At 41.7% G+C, this 15,650-nt stretch overlaps 1 protein-coding gene across 1 annotated transcript in view; it reads left to right on the top strand.

Moving 5' to 3' along the window:
- lmo3 (LIM domain only 3) overlaps positions 1 to 15,650 on the top strand; it is a 52,438-nt gene that overhangs the window by 23,245 nt on the left and 13,543 nt on the right. The gene's annotated exons all lie outside the window — the stretch shown is intronic.

The raw sequence follows: 15,650 nt of genomic DNA on the forward strand, positions 1-15,650 counted from the left end.
ATCTAATTGAATCAAGTGTGGTCTGTTCATCTCTATCATGTTTCACTTCTGTGGCTCACATGACCAGTCGAATAGTTTCCAGGCTTCTCATTCAACATCTGTAATATCATGTATGCTTTGATCAAATACAGTACAGCTGCTATGAATCTTGAGGATGTCTCGTAGCACCACCTCTGTTTGTTTTCCATTATTTAATTAACCAAAGTTATGTTAGTGGTCAGTTTTCCAAAGATGTGATGTCTCCATTGAATCTTCAAGGGACCATTCTATGTGGCTACTAATAGGAGTGAGAAACAAATCAGACAGATGAGAGGTTGTCACCAAAACCGGCCGTGATGATGATCATGAGTCAGCGGTTAACAGTTTTTAGCAGCGCTCACCGTGTGCCTGCTGTTGTCACTAATTTCTGAAGTGTTGTGTAATTTTTAAGGTTTGCGATGACACGGTTTCAGTCTTCAGGAGGCATCATTGTGTTCACATCTTAGCATCTGTCCACTTACAGCTAACAGAGATGCAGGACTGTTGAATGCCAGATAGAGAAGGGTGAAGATGAGCATCATGAAGCTCTTAATTAAAGAGGTCATTTTGCTCCGTGTCTTAAATCAGGGCTAACTGAGTCCCCAGATAATTCCTGTGATATTTTATTAAAGATAAAGCCTTTCAGATTTGGAGGTCATTCCATACATTAGTGTCCCTGTTAAACTGTATGAATAGCACAACATGGCTACAGCTAACAAACTCACACTCAGTCTAAGGAGTTTGTTCATAACTCAAACCATGTGTCGGGTTTTATTCCATAAAAACATGTCATGTGGTAGAGACATGACACAAGCTGCTCATCATTACTATGAAACACAGGTTAGTTTAATGTACAGATTGGTTTTGTATCTTTCACTCTTAATTATAAATCTAACTTTGTAGATTTTGTTCCTACATTTTTACACAATAATCTCAGTTTAAACCAATTTTAGTGTATTTTGTGGTTTAATCCATTACTTCTATCTGTAATACTGAAATAATTAAACGTAGTCGTCACTTAGTTAAACACTAACATCTGGAAACACGGTGTTATTTAGTCAAGAACCATGAGTAGTCAGACAAGAGGGATTATGGGACGACTTGTGTTTCTTAACCTCTTAGACATCTTTTAAAAAATATCACAGAGTTTCCAAAGTTTAACTTTCAACATGGAGACTAAATGTTGTCACAACCAAAACAACAAAAACACGATGGAGGTTAATACATAGAGCATCATTTCAGCATTCTGTGGTTTACCTTCTTTACTGAATGGAGACACCTGAGAAACCTGCGCCAAGACAAGAGTCGTGGTTGGTTTTCAGGTCGACTTGTCTGTGTGTTCGTCTGTCACATAGACTGTATAAAAGATGGACGTAGCAACCGGCCCTGAAAAATGAAGCCAACCCGGAAGTGTCAAAAACTTACGTCCGCTAGCTGCTGGCTCCACAAAGCCCTGGCTCCCATAGACTGGAATTGGAAAAGAAGTGATCACAGATCATGAAATACTGCATTCCTACAGCTCAGGATTTTTTTTCTTATTAGTTTTCATGGTCAAGTCCAGAGATCAGGTGGCCAATCTGAAAATAAATCAATACTGAATTTAAAAAAGAAATCGTCAATATTTTGCGGGGCAAGGGGCGTGGCTGGCTTGATTGACAGTCAGCAGCGACGATGCAGACGAAGCGAGCAGAAAGCGGTAAATGTGGGCGGGCAGAGAGGACCCGCCTCTCAATCCGTCTGACCAATCACTGCTCCTATGGCTCCGCCCCCCTCAGACGATTTTTGCGTCACTGGCTCCAAAAATCCAAGATGTCAACCAGGAAGTAGCAAAACCCTGGCTTCATTTTCTCAGTGCAGAAACCAACGGGTGACGTCACGGCAGCTACGTCCATCTTGTAGACAGTCTATGGTCTGTCAGCGGGATGACACAAACGTGCTGCGCAGGCAGTGATGGACACTTTGTACTGTTCCTAATGTCAGACAGGAAAATTGTCAAACACAGAGTCACAGTTTAGACTCTACAGTTAAATAATGTCGTTCATGGTCCTCATGTTGAGCTGCCAGGATAGATAAGGAGAGATCGTAGTGCTGTAGGAGTGTGTTTATGGAAAATCAACCAGTGTGTTCATTCTGACAGCCAACTGGAATATTAACCTCATCTGAAAGGAGTCCCAAACAAGTCAGCCTACATAGTGAAGAAATGCTTTGCTTTGTAAACCATGTGCCCATCCCAGTCATGAACCCCCTCTGACCAGCTGTAATGAACATATACACGCACATTGTGTTGAAAATCAAGCCTTTCACATTCCTGACACCTCCTGTACTCTGTTCACAGTCAACCTTCACCTGCTGATGGGAAACTTTCCTGCACAGTGGTAATTCATGTAGTTTTCACTTCTCATCCCAACTATTTGATATCCTCTCTCCTTCAAGATTAACCTTTATGGCTCTAATAAATGGGCTGTATTGACATCGCAGGGACAGGGAAGTGGTGCTGTGGCTTATGGGAAGGAGAACACAGACCCGCTGAAAGAGCCTGAGCCCGGCTCCCCTCACCGAGCGCTAATAGTGCCTGTCCATTCCGAAATTATACTCGTCTTTGTCTTTTTAATTAAACGCAAGTGCAGTTTGGAGGCTATCTGACCTTTGCTGCCCCCTCTTTATGGGTAGTGCCGCAGGTCATTTCCATGCATATATTAATGACTCGCCCTCCTCCCTTTTCCTCTTAGGCAATGATCCATGAGGCTTTACAGATTAAGAATAGGTCTGAGTCTTGAATATGGCCCATTTTTTAATCTGCGACGTAAGAAGTTCTTTGATGGAGGCGAAACGTCCGAGGCTTCAGTTAAAATAGCTTAGAAGAAGAACATTTTAAGTTTGATTAAGTTTGCTTGTGTGTTGACTGTAGCTGTGCTTAACCTCCGTCACATTAATTTAGCCCGTTAGCTTCATCTTAAGCAGCGTTAAACATTTTCCCTTGTAGATATTATTTTTTTTATTTTGCATATTTCTTTAGTCTTTCCTGCAGTGGTTCCAGTTGGGTTGAATTTATTTAGGAAATCACTGTGACACAGATGGCCTTCATGCTTTGAGACATGAACACCTGATCGGGGACATGATGTTATAACTTTCACCTCTGCTTTTAAGAAATTCGCATGACTGTAAGAGAACCTTTTTAGTGCAAAGTTAATATTAAGTCTTTTATCATGATACCCTTTTTGTAGTAAGGCACAGCTGTAAATACACATCCCCCAGTGCCACCCTAGGGCTGGATTTTTTTTTTTGACTACATGCCAAAAAATGCAAATTATAATTATTAAAAAAACAAATTGCAAAAACAGGTGAAGGTTGGTGCAGCAAAATATGGACAAGAAAATAAGATTTGGTCAGATAAGAATTAAAAATGTTTAATTTAATATTAATATTGTACATGTTTAAACAAGAACACATAAGTACACAAATAGAGACGTAACCTCTGAATGTGATGTGACGTCGTGCAGAGATATGAAGGATGCTGACGGATCAGTTTTTTACAGAGCGTATGCACAAGTATGAAAGTATTTCTGCAGGTAGTCAAGGCCCTGAAATGTGTCGTGCAATGTATATATACACACATATATAGATAGATTTTTTTTTCCTTTAAATATAAATAATAATTTCATTTAGTTGTGTGGAGCTGGCTGGTGTGGGGACAGACGTACTCACATGCTGACATACCTAGCACTACAATACAATGATCTTAACAGGACAATATTGGTTTTGCAATGATTAAGGAATTACAAACAAGGACTGTGGCTTTAGTTGTTAATTTGGAATCCCAGAGGAACTCTACAAAAGCTGAGCCGATGTGCTGTGATTTCTTTTTGTGGTGTTTAATGTTGTGTGTGGGTCACTGCCTGTGCAGCACAGTGTCCTGCCTGGAACACAGCGCCACATATTTGGCTGCCACTTGTCCTTCTCAGGCATGTGAGAGCACGATAAGAGCCCTGCTGTTCGACACACAGCGATATGCAGCCGCCCCACCTCCGGCCCAACAGGTTTTGGCACACAGCGGGTTGGTTTTGTTTCACGGCTTCGTGTTTGGGAATCATTCACAGTTTTCAGCCTGTAAAAAAGAAAAAAAAAACACATCCTCATGTCAGCCAATAAAAACAAAAAAACAATTAAAACAACAAACAGAAAGAGACGGAGATGGAGCCTCCATCATGTGAACCTGCACTCCTCTTAGTTTTTACTAAAAGCAGAAGTGTTGTGGTCTGCAGGAGTCTGGCAAGACCAGAAGATGGAAAGAACAGATGAAGCAGATTAGCAAGAAATACAGAGAGGACAAAGAGCGAGAAGCTGACGACCTGTTACTGAAACATTCTACCTGTAGGATGGCTTTTAATCTGTGTGTGTGTGTGCAGGCAGCAGAAACATGGCAGTAAACAGCTCTGTGCAGATATGTCCAGACTAAGCTGTAGGGCTGAGAGGAGCTCAGAATTAGGCCACTAAGGTCTTGTCCACATGTAGCAGGGTTTTTGTAACGCTGAATATCCTCCCCCGTTCGTCTACAAAAAGCTAACGTACACACCACCTCGTTTTTAGAAAAAGAATTCATCCACCCCTAACCACATCAGTGCGTTGTTCAGCACATTCATGTTCTACATGAGGATGTAATAACTCTGACGACAGGAGCGACGACCAGGACATACAGACATTGTCGCTCCATTCCTCCAGGAGCACGATGTCCATCTCAAAGTTCTCCCACCAACTGGCAGTGCGTCCTGGTCTGACCCAAAACCGACATTGGTGTCTTTGACGGAGAACATGTCTCGGACGTGGAATGGCAAGGTGGAGGAAAATAACCGTCCTTAACGCCGTCCTTCGTCTGTGTTCTTGTACGTGGAGCGGTATCTGGACCTGGACCAGAGACAACACAGTTCTGAGGGCGTCCACGATGTTTCCAAATGTAAACACAGGTCACATATGTGATGTAAAGAACATGTTTTGTCGCAGGCAGTGACGTTTCAAAACCTAAAACCTGGTTATTGACGTCCACATACAGACGCATAAACAGAGGATTCACAGATCTTCACTTTGGTCGTAGGTTTTTGAAAGAATCGTTCTTAATGCTGTAAATCTATGTTTTCGTGTGGATGACAGGACACATCATAGAAACACATCTTTGTTTAGTGAGATACCTGCTACGTGTGCACGAGGCCTTAGACAATCTGAGGCCAGTGAAGCTCAGGGTTCAGAGAGCCGCTGGTTGTGACCCAAGAACTCAATCCGTCTCCCTCTATCCTCTCTGCTCTGGGATCAGCCTCCACACACTTCCATCCAGTATGATGTGGGAACCAGTGACATCTACTCAAAGTCTTCTGATGGGCCAAACACACATGGGAACTCAGTTAGGGGGGAAAAATCAGAAGGAAAAAAGTCCCAGCTATTAACATCCATCACAGTTTACAGATCGACCTGCCTGACTCTGAACCTCGGTGCTCAGGTTCATGTGTGTGAACGTCACTGTGGTCCCATATCTGACCAACAAGTTGTGAACTCCTATAGAAGTAGAAAGGTATGAATGCAATTCATGTTGCTTGAAGTATGTTGTGTTGTTGTGTCGCCACTGTGGTTGAGAGGAAATCTAAATCCTGGAATAGTGTGAACAGTTAATGGAAGTGTGTGAGATGGTATCAAGCTTTTTCATTGAAGTGTGGAAGTAACATATCTGCACACATTATACTGAACATTAGATGCAGCCAGCCCCCCTCCCCAGTAGTGTGTGTGTGTGTGTGTGTGTGTGTTACCAGGAAGGCTTCAGCCAGGCCTTCTGCGCCACCACTGGTTAATGAGGCCTTTATGGAGATGAAGTGAGGATGCAGGAGAGGAGAACATGGAAGCGGATGCTAGCCGGGGAGCAGGCTGTTAGAACATAGAAAGGTTTAGGGGGACAGGGGATGGGACTGGGGGGTGGGGGGGCAGCACTGTGGAAAACAGGATTTCAAAATGTTGATTGGTTGGTGTCAGTCCCACTTACAGCCGTTATTTGGATAGTATAGGCAGAGCTGTGAGGCCTGCTCTGAACCCCTGAACAACTTCTCAATTAGTGGGCGGCCTAGCAGAACTGCCAGACGCTATTGTACCCCCAAACACACACACACACACACACACACACACACACACGTCCCAGTCTCACCTACACACACCCTCCCACATCGCTCCAGTCATCATTACTGGTCAAGTTGTTCTGACTTGGGAAGATCGCTGATGCTTTAGTGAGCCGTCATGTGGGAGAGCATTGTAAAGCGCTGCTACATGCCTGATTGTTTTTAAAGATTTGCAAAAAATCTAATGTGATTTTTATACGTTATCTCCTCCATGATCACCACTGGGCTGCGATGCTTTGTGACGAGCTGAACCTGAATCACCGTGATAACACAAAGAGGAAGGAGTCCTGCATAACCGAGCTTAGCTAGTCGATGCTGCTGCGCTGCGCTTGTGTAAAATGAGATGTAAATGTGGCAATTTTAACAGCCTGATTTATTCATGAATCCAAAAGAAAGAGAGGAATGCTAATGCTACACGCTGCTTTGCCCTTGGTCAGGACATATTGACAAACAAGTCACTCAACAGAGGAATTAACAACTTCATTAAGTTACCTGATGGCACATCCACCCCTGCATCCCTTTGCTTGTGGTGGCTGATGCACTAGTGATCTATTGCTGCCAAATCCGAGGAAAAGGGCGAGTTTCAGCTGTTTGTTAGGTGTTATCTCAGGATGTCTGTTCAAGCTATGATCTGAAAAATGAAAATCAGTCATCCCACATAAAGACTCATTATTGAGAGGATGTCAACGCTGGTTTTTGGGGAACACAGGAATCAATGTGTTGCAGAGGTCATGCTTGTCTCCTGTATATCTGATATGTGTGTGAGCACGTGGCGCTGAGAGGCTGGAAGAACCAGCCGTGACTGCAGAGGGGCCGCCGCTGAATTGATTGCAACTTCCACCAGCGTTCCCCGTGCTTTTAGTATGTGAAATGTTAAAGAGGCAATCAAAGCGCGCTGCAGCAGTGCTGTCATGTGTCAGTCTGGTGATTTCTGAGCCACCCCCACTGCATCGGGAGGTCTTGATCAATGAGTGGAAGAAGCTTCCTTCTGCTGCTCTGCCTGCTTTTCTCTGTGGTGAGAGTCGGTCCTGATGATGTGTGTTTTTGACATTTACAATTAAAGGCTAGTGTTTAACACAGCATTGACCGCTTAATGTAGATGACAGAGACAAAGTAAAACAGGCTAATCTAATAATAATAATAATAATAATAATAGTCCATTACAGTAATACATATTTTTCCAAAATGTCGTGTGCTAACATTTACACAAACGATTTTTTCAGAGACCATTTTACACGCTTTTATTTCCTCATGGCTGGATTACTGCAGCAGCCTTTTTACTGTCTTAACCAGAAATCTCTGGACAGATTCGTAGAACTCTGCTGCCAGGATTTTAACCAGGAAGAGGAAACATGAGCACATCACGCCTGTTTTAGCTCTTCTACATGGGCTGCCAGTACGTTTTAGGATTGATTTTATTATTTTATTAATCACTTTTAAAGCACCCGACGCTCTCTGTCCTATTTACATTGCCGACCTTTTAACTCCATACCCTCCACCATGCTCTTTAAGATACTCGGGCAAAAGTCTTTAACTGTCCCAGAGGCTGAAAACAAAGGGGGACGGAGCATTTTCAGTCCAGGCTCTGGAACGACCTGCCCGAGAAAATCAGGTCGGCTGATTCTGTGCTCGCTTTTAAGTCACTTCTTAAAATATATTTTTATCGGAGAGCTTTTCCTGATTTTATTAAGTTTTATGTTTTTTAGCCTCCTGCTTTATTTGTGTGCGTTCTGCTTTTATCAATTAGTCTGTGTGCTTACTGTATTTTAATATTTAATTTATTTTGTTGAAAAGCACTTTGTGACATTTGTTTTGAAAAGTCCTCTATAAATAAAGTTTATTATTATTATTATTACTATTATTATTATTATTATTATTATTATTACAGAAAACCTTCAGAGTGAACACGAGTTCTTGACGTTGACTTTGCTCAGAGTTAACTGCTGAAGTTGGAAATCTCAAGATAAAACTAATAAATGTTATTTGGTCAAGATAGTACAGTTAGATTAGTTTATTTAAAAGGGGACAGCGTAATTTCATAAAACACATGATTACACATGGTTAAAAAAGCCAGAATTAGCCAGAAGGCTAGTGTTCATCTGTAGTCCCCCTGGCCATGATGTGAAACAGGAAGTAAAACTACAATATAAAAAAAGAAGAAAAGAGAAAAGAAAAGTAAAGAAAAAGCACACAATACATGTACAATATAACACAAGATACATAAACAACACTTTCTATACAATTAAGAAAACATGCAACATCACAGCACAACATTTTCTGATAATATCAAACATCTTTTAGTGCTGGCAGCTGAAGGTGTTGATGAGCCACATTTTCAATCAGGCCTTGTATGTTGGAAGCAGTTTAACCTCCTCAGGTACTGAGTTCCACACACATCTACTACGATATAGGATGTCAAAACAAAAAAAATAGAGAATAAAAAAAAGAAATATGACCGATGCTATCAGCCTTTAACAAGTGGTGTCAGTCCACCACAGCACACATGTCCTGTTGGACCCACAACAGGTGGATGTAGTTTAGATTAGATTAGTTTATTTAAAAGGTGGACGTAGTGATGCTATAGTCAGGCGTTCCTGGACTAACTCAAAAATAAAAGTTGCTCTCTATCAAAGATATAAAGAACTTCTCAGACTTTAATGGCTTTTCCACAGTTAGCTTTGACCAGACCTGAGACATTTGTAGGCTCTCATTAATTTAATTGGCTCCACTTGGCCCATTAATTTTCAAAATTTCCTTTGTTCCACTGCTTGACTGGTGTTCATTCTCACACATTTTAGCCTCATCACCACATTTGTTTAATGCAGCAAAAGGCTCTTATACCCTCGGACATGGAGGTGTTCCTGTCCATGAGGCCGTACTGAGATGACCTAATTTAATCAATCTTAAAGCAGGGATAGTTGTGATTTTTGGTAATTTATCTCTTACTATTGTGCACACAGAAAGCTGCAGCACTGTGGTGGAGGTTATTTGGACTGTATGTAGCTTAAAGGTGATATTTGCTGGAGGTACACTGATCTACTGAGAAATGAAGTGAATAATCATCTCATTACGATGCTTGTTCTTCAAAATAAGATCTACTGTAGTTTCAACCAACTTCCAACTTGAAGGACGGAATAAGTCACAATATTTATGAAGGAATGACTGTCAGGAGCAAATGTTTGATGGCAGGTTGCTCAGATATGTCCTCTGATAATGCAGCAGATAGAATAATAAGGAAATATGAAAAGGTATTGCTGCTGACAGCTTCGCTTTAAGGCAGTGGTGGGAATATTTTTCTGATTCCCGTCCAAGTCAGTGTTACAGCAGCTTGTCACGTCACTCAGGTTTCACCTGATGGGCGATGTGTCATGCCCACATCTTCCATCTGCTGAGGTGGAAGTCTAACAATCGTATGGGGAGGAGCAACAAACCCTGAATTGAAACTCAGGTGTTAATGTCTCCTTAAGGATATGTGGAACTCCCAACTAGTCAGTCAGAGCTGATGAAGCCTCTTGGATGAGAGGTGGAACGTCTTCAAGCAAGTCCAGTCGATTAAACTACAAGAACAACCAGGACCTGGATGACTGAGATGACTTTTTTTTCCAGTGCTGGAGAGTACATTTATTTTTTCTTTTGCAATTACTAGACTAAAGAATCCAAATCTTTTTTTTCCACCACTGAACTTTTTCTCTTCAGGGTTTAAATGGCAGAAACATAATACGACCAAATCTGTGTCTATCTCTTCAGCTTCCACCTCGGTTTGCGGTTTAATGAGATGGCACATGGATGTTAAAAGCTCTGAAAGCACCCTATAATTGTTATGTTGTGCTAGCAAAGCCTGGCTGTCATTAACCTCCCAACACCACATTTCACTTCACACGTCTGGCAATTACCTCGCCAATAATGCTCGAGCTCGCAAATGTGTGTGTTGTGAAGTTCCTGTAATTAAATTGGGCTTTTCACATGTAATCTGAAAATACTAAGGGGTCAAACTGGGTGCCCAGTAATCACCAGTGATTGAGTGTGAAGGAGGGTCAAACGTGTTGAAGAGTCTTTTTTTTCATCCAGCCCTTAATTTTATTGATTAGAGAGGTCAAGAGTGAGGTGCATTTGTTTTGTTTCACGAAAGCTGAGAAAGGAAATTTTTTTTTATTGAAAAAACAAAACATGAAAGGCTCTTATTGACAGTATTATGTAGCCTATAGTTCAGAAGAGGCTGGAGAGTTTGTGGAAGCATTTACCAACATCCAAATCAGAGAATTACACCATTCATGGACATCCACGTCCCAGTCAGTGTAACAACATAGAATTTTTTAAACAGTTCTTTGACTTTTGGAATCCAGTGGGGGTTCTTGTCTATGCACACACTGATGTGCTTTTGTTTTAAAACACGTAACTTTTATTACATTTACGCCGAGCGTCCGTAGTACCCCAGCGTTTTAGAGCTGTTGGGATGCTGCTCCATGCATGCATGTTAGTCTGGGAGCATCCATCCATCCTGGTCACCAGTCTATCACAGGGCTACACTTAGAGACAGACAACCAAGCACACTCACATTCACACCTACGGACAATTTACAATCACCAATTAACCTCAACATGTTTCTGGACTGTGGGAGGAAGCCGGAGAACCCGGAGAGAACCCACGCTGCACAGGGAGAACATGCAAACTCCATGCAGAAAAGTCCTGGGTGCCCCCATCGGGTTGTGAACCAGTGACCTTCTAGCTGAGAGGCAACACTGCGAACCACTGATCCACCTTGCAGCAGCCAGGAACAGAGACTTGTAAACGATGACAAAGGCACCTATGTTTGTTCCCTCATTAGGTCTTGTCAGTCATTACATGTCTTTCCTTGACTTAACACACTTTTGTTAACAAACTGTAGACATCAGCTTTGACTGACAATAACAGTTCCACTTAGTCAAGACTAAGAAATGGATGGTCTGACTTTCTATCACTGCTGCTCTTCCTTTGTTTTCTTCTATTTTCTACTGCTAACCAACCAACCCGTTCATGTTTCATGTTAATGATGGCTCATGCCTGCCCAGTGGACATGGATGGTGATGTCAGAAGTGTTGAGACATGTTGGATGGAAGCGGTGCTAAACTATTGTATGCAGATCGTTTTTGCTTCAAGACTGAGTTTTAAATTGAAAATAGGTTTTTGGATGAAGACGTAACCAGACTCTTCTTCCTAATATCCCCGAAACAACTCCAAGATGGATGGAAATAAAAACTTAGCAACAATGAACAACAATAGTCCTACACATAGTGTCTCCTTGATCTCTACACTAATCAAAAAATATAAAACAACTCAGCTGTGCTCACATGATCATCACAAAGCAAGTCGTGGTAAAATGTTGGGAAGTTGTTGAAGTCCAACAGTCAAAGTGTTTGCTGACACGTTAACATGAGGTCAGTATGTTAGTAAAATACAAAGTTTTCTCTTCCTTCCATCATGTTATCTCTGTATCAGACACAACCTCAGTATTTTCATTTTACCAGAAATGTTTTCAGTGCAGTGGCACGGACACATTAGTTTTTGGACTGTCCCCTCCAGTTGAGGTTCGCTAAATTAGCTGTGACTTGTGGGACTGTGCGTGTTTGCATGCAGATAATTGCGGGGCTGCTGTGCCACATCTTGGCACGCAGCTCAGGACTGCAGGTGGGTTGGCGTCGGGAGGTGCCTATCAAACAAGCACATCTGGCCCTCGCCGAGGTCATAATCTTTCATTATATCCTCCTCAAAATGGACCCAAATATGTCAGTGCCAAAACCGTGCTGAGAGCCTTTTCCTGGATGCTTTGTTTGGAGCGCATGTTTTTAGAGTTCTTTACCCATTTTCCAGAGAGAGTCACAGAGTTTGTCTGATGTTGGCTGTTAGAAGGAGTGAAAGCTGATGTTCATTTATATATACATTTAATATTAGTATTTTTCAGAAATGAAGTAAAGCCATTGTTTAGGGACTCACTTACAGCACAGATCTGATGCTTGTAACACTGAACAACGCTGCAAGATGTCACTAAGATGCATGATGAGTGTTTTTCAGCCTTTTTGAGGAGATTCAACAGCAGCTATTTTGACAGCGTTCTGTGGCTGCTCTTCAGGCTGACGGTTCAGGGGAATGTTCCCCCATATGGTCAGTAGTGTCTCCGAAAGCAGGCCATAATTCATCATTAGGATATCAGAGTCCAGGTGCAGATGAGAACTGATAGAGCCGGCAGCCGGGGAAGTCAGGGCACTCAAGGGGGAAAATCTTATCCCAGGGACAATCCCCAGGTCATGCCTGCTGTAATTGAAATAATTTAGCCCCTAGAGTTGTTTAATCACTGACAATCACACATGCAGCAGGGGCTAAATTGAAGAACGCATGAGTCTGATTACATTTGCCACACTTAACTGTCTCAGCAGCCCGTTCACCAGAGTTCACATCAGCTCCTTGGATGTCTGCACCTTTCTATTCGCATTCCTCCTCTAACGTCGTCTCTGTTTTTGATGATGGACAAGCCATATTAGTTTGTTCTTGCATCTTTTGTCCATTTTGTTTACAGAATGCTTCAACTTTAGCTTCTTACCGTCGCTAAATTCCAAGTGGGACATAAGTGTGGCTCCAAACAGGCCGGATCATCAAACGGATAAGGAACAGTCCTATTAAAAATCCTATGCTGAGATGCAACAAATCATTTGTCTGTTATTAACCCTGAGCCTGTAATTATGCAGATTGCCATAGATTTTCCCTGGGTGCCTAGAAGTGAGATCCGTGGGTTGTTCTCAGCATGGCAGGCGGACGAGGGAACGGTCGTGCATTACTGAACTTGCCACATTCATCATGTTGACTGATGGCACAGGGAGTCGGTCCCCGGGTCCCGGTGGTTAATGTAGTGGGTAATTAACTGTCATTTGCCTAGTAATAGGCCGATGATCAATGGTTTGTGAGGAAACAAATTCTAATCCGGCAGCTGATGAATGCATACCAAGGCTGGAGCAATTGATGTGGTGAGAGGGATAGAAGCGATGGGGGTTGTGGGAGAGAGCTGGAGAGAAAAGCTGCCACCAGAATTTCAAAAGGCTACTGGAAGCGCTGGTGCTGTCGAATCCCCCCCCCTGCTCTCCAAAATGAATTAACTTAAAGAAGCTTCAGTTGTTTCCTTTGATGGTGCCGGAGAACCCAGTCCGATGAATGACGGAGGAGATGACTGATCCGTTTGACAAAAGTTTAATCAGCAATTTATTCTTATAACCAACGACATGAACAAACAGAAGAAATATTGATTCTGTCTTCTAGTTGTATCTCTATACGCAGATGGGCTTTGTTTTGGTTCTATATTTGTCTCTAGTTTGCCACGCTCATGAAATTGTAAATCACATGTAAAACATTCAGTCACAACAGCGTCCTCCAGTGAACACCTTCTGGTTTATTTCTCTGGTTCATTGTCAAGTTGGGTCACAACTTAGATTGTTCAGTAGTTGCTACTAATCTGTATCTGCAGTGCGAGAACATGTTGGATGGTGCAGAGAAACCAGTTTATCATCATCTTCATCTTCTTCTTCATCTTCTTCTTCTTCTTCTTCTTCTTCGTATTCTTCTTATTATTACTCTTCTTCTTATTCCTATTCTTATTTTTATAAATGTTAATAATTTAACATTTATTTTAATTATATTGATAAATTTTTCACACAAATATGCAAAAGAAACCAAAAAAACCCCAAATAGGGAATGTGAAGGAAAGGAAAGTGTATTTGTGGTCATTTGTAATTTAAGAATTTTCAGGCCTAATTTAAAAATTTAAGTTCTTAAATATGTTGGGAAGTTTTATTGTATTTATATTTTGAGGAGAGCTTGACGGTGAGAACATTTGTCCCACAAATAAATCCAATCTAAGCTGTATGGAAGCACAATCCTGTGTGTCTTGGTCAAAATAAAATATTTTTTTTATTTGTAATTTTTTTTTTTTCACTCTGAGTGGAAGCTTAGAAAATCACTTTACTATTAGAGCCTTTATTTTATTTTTTTTACTAACTGTGTGGCTCCCTGTATGTATTCCAACACAATCTCTTCCTTCCACCTCACTGATCAGCAGAGGGGTCACTGTATTTTGAATTTAATTTGTCAACGCTCAGACATGACACCATTCCAGCATTCTCCAATGGGGCGGGGGGCCCTGCAGACTCAGATTGGGTTTTGGGGATCCTTTGGGATAAAGCCTCGTAGAATAATTTAATGGGTGTATATTTTTCTCGCATCAAATGAGAACCAGCGAGTCACACCAGGCTGCAATGCACAGCGAAGGCGTTTTGACTATAACAAGGTAATGAGCATTGGCTGTCTCTGTTCTCTTTCAAATTCAGATTTTGAGCAAAGTGTGAATTTTAATTCCATCTTTCGTCTTTCAGCCTCTTTAAAAATACATGCTACCTTGTCAGCTATGGATATGACGTGTATGCCGATGCTATTTTTACATATGTTCTGTTGTTTTAGCAGCATTCCAGACATGGCCGATCGCTGTACTGCTGTCAGTCTGAGAGAAATGCATTAAGAATGTATATATTTATTACACATTACAATCCAGTGCTACAAGGGCTACGACACATTAAGCCTCTAAACCACCATCCTCTGATTATTTTGAACCCCACACCTTTGAATTCATCACTAAATCACGCTTAATTTCCCCCCTTCAATAAGACCCATAACCATCTGGTGGAGCAGTGAAAGACGAGTGATGGACACAAAACATCCCTCTTGCGTCTCTTCCTGTGTTCTGCTGATTTGCCAGCAGCAAACCCAGCCAGCACGGTGCTGCTGCTGCTGATACAGATGCTAACCTCTGAAGATTAGCCACATCACTTCGTCGGCTCAGCTTGTAGAAGATGCTAAAGTGAACGAGGAGGACAGTGCATGCGCTGTTCTTCTCATAAACTAGCACAGGTCTGGACATTGAACAGTTTAAAGCAGCAGTTGGAAAAGTAGAAGATGAATTATGCAGCAAACAAATGGATGAGAAGCAAAGTCTATGATATTTTTGATTTAATTAAATGTGTCTTATTAAGAAGGTCTTCTATATGAATCAGATCTCCTTAGTGAAAGATGAATGCATGTGTTGTCTGAACACAAGAAGCTGCTGTGTTTCTTTCTGTAGCGTTCAGTCAGTGAGACAGACGCTGCTGGAGGCCGTGTGATACCAAACAGCCCTGTTAGTAAAGTGTTGATCACCCTAATACTACGAACTAGCAAGTATATGTTGACTTGTTCATGATAAACAACTTTTTTCTTGAAAGGCAAATATGCTTGGACAGCAAAGAGAAAAAACCAAAGCAGTGCCACGTACCAGCAGAAGGCTTCCTCCAGTGTCTTTATGTCTGTAGTTTAATGTAACAGGAGTCCATTGACACAGATTCTGCATTTACCTCCTCTGGTCTGTGTCCTGGCAACTATATAAAAACAATATCATACCAAGATTGAGAAGATCTGAAAAGTTCAGGT

The sequence above is a fragment of the Stegastes partitus genome, unplaced genomic scaffold (assembly GCF_000690725.1).
Source record: "Stegastes partitus isolate 25-593 unplaced genomic scaffold, Stegastes_partitus-1.0.2 Scaffold132, whole genome shotgun sequence".
In the NCBI taxonomy this organism is placed as follows: Eukaryota; Metazoa; Chordata; class Actinopteri; family Pomacentridae; genus Stegastes; species Stegastes partitus.